We start from the raw sequence: 754 nt of genomic DNA on the forward strand, positions 1-754 counted from the left end.
TCTGCTTGAAAATCTATGGCAAGACCTGAAAATTGCTGTCTAGCCATGATCCCCAGATCCTTGACAGAGCTTGAAGAAGTTTGAAAAGAATAATGGGCAAATATTGCACAATACAGGTGTGCAAAGCTTACCCAAGAAGACTAATAGCTGTAATCTGTGCCAAATGACTTTCTAACGTGTATTGACTCAAGGGGGTGAATACTTATCTAATGAAGGTATATTAGTGTTAACATTTTCATAAATTCATATTTAAAAAAGATTATCCTTCACTTTGACAGAGTATTTTGTGTAGATCGTTGACCAAGAAATGACACATCCATTTTAATCCGATTTTGTAACACAAAATGTGAAGAAATCCAAGGGGGGTGTAGACTTTATAAGTATGCCCCAATTACAATTTTTAACTAGGCAAGTCAGTTAAGAACTCATTCTTATTTACAATGACGGCCTAGGAACAGCAGGTTAACTGCCTTATTCAGGGGCAGGACGGCAGATTTGTACTTTGTCAGCTCGGAGATTCGATCTAGCCAACTGGCCCAACGCGCTAACCGCTAGACTACCTGTCACCCCACAATTCTGAAGTCTTTGTTTCATCAAATTAACAAATTATTGTCTTTTGTTAAGATTATATAACAACATTTCGAACTAGTTTAGCATTAGCTTGTCCAAATATGGCCTGATTCCGCTATATGTATCCGTTTGCATCGCTTTCAATGGAGGACTTTTATCTTGAAGGCTACCCGCAAATTCCACT

The sequence above is a fragment of the Salvelinus alpinus genome, chromosome 5 (assembly GCF_045679555.1).
Source record: "Salvelinus alpinus chromosome 5, SLU_Salpinus.1, whole genome shotgun sequence".
Lineage (NCBI taxonomy): Eukaryota > Metazoa > Chordata > Actinopteri > Salmoniformes > Salmonidae > Salvelinus > Salvelinus alpinus.